Below are 1,072 nucleotides of genomic sequence, written 5' to 3' on the forward strand. Positions count from 1 at the left end.
GATGTTAATGATGGGAACTGATGTTGGTGAAAAAAAATAAATTCAGTGAAAGTAGAAAATCATATTTGTGTCTGAAAAGGTAACAATGACTGTATTTTATCGTAGGGACACATCCATCCATGAGGTCAGAGTTAGCAGATCCACTCGAAGGTAAGAAAGTCTTCGCACTAGTTCTGGTAAGAATACAAATATTAAAACTCTGGTGTCAACCTCAACATCTCACTGAAACCACTGAGAGGGTGGGCCTAACTCTTCAGATTATTGCACGTGCTTCAAACTGTAAAAGGCAGTTAATCTTCAGGTTCGTGAAAACGCTTAAACTGTGATCGATGGGATGTCTGAGATGCAATGACTCAGCGACTGATCAATCAACAAAAAACTGACAAACATTTCAAAATACATCACGTCATACTTTTTCAGCTTGACAAAAGTGACAATTTGCTGATTATTAATGTGTTTAAATGATCAATTACCCTCTTCTGTTATACTGACATGTTCCAGAGGAGATGGCCAAGTTTTTATAAGGTCGTTAACAGGATTTACTGAATTTGTAAAACTGTTATGTTTCACTTTATGATATAAACAGGTAATCTTCTTTTATAGGGAGGATATCGACAAAAACCTTATGAGTTTACTGGATGATCTCCGGGGGACTGACAATTTCCCAGCTTCTGTCATTCAAAGGGAAAAGGTTGGTCAATGTTAGTGACTTCAGAAGGACTGAACTAAATTTTACTAGAATACTAAATCAGTGTTTAATTAAAAAACAACTACATTATATGTTGATGTAAGGAAGACCATAAGAAAGCTATATGGGATTATCTCTACATCAATGTTCATGCCTTCCAATGTAAACATGATAAAGTCATCCATATCAATATCTGTAACTTTAACTTGCCCTGATTTTGACCGGGCCATCTGCTGTGTTTTTATGGGTTTTCAATTAACAGGATTTCAACAGCTTCTTGGCAGCTATTGATGAACAGAAGATACAAGACATATTAATACATGCATCAGAGATCTCACGCAGCTACAGCCAGAAACTTCTGGTCATGACTGATGAAGAAAGTTC

The 1,072-nt window shown here is 36.3% G+C and overlaps 1 long non-coding RNA gene across 1 annotated transcript; it reads left to right on the plus strand.

The window, feature by feature from the left end:
• Positions 1 to 103: 103 nt before the first annotated feature.
• On the plus strand, positions 104 to 1,063 carry LOC121966458. Its single transcript, XR_006107586.1, has 3 exons — positions 104 to 150; positions 604 to 691; positions 951 to 1,063. It is a non-coding gene; the product is annotated as an uncharacterized LOC121966458 (long non-coding RNA).
• The last annotated feature ends 9 nt before the right edge of the window (positions 1,064 to 1,072 follow it).

The sequence above is a fragment of the Plectropomus leopardus genome, unplaced genomic scaffold, assembly GCF_008729295.1.
Source record: "Plectropomus leopardus isolate mb unplaced genomic scaffold, YSFRI_Pleo_2.0 unplaced_scaffold24666, whole genome shotgun sequence".
NCBI classification, from domain to species: Eukaryota; Metazoa; Chordata; class Actinopteri; order Perciformes; family Serranidae; genus Plectropomus; species Plectropomus leopardus.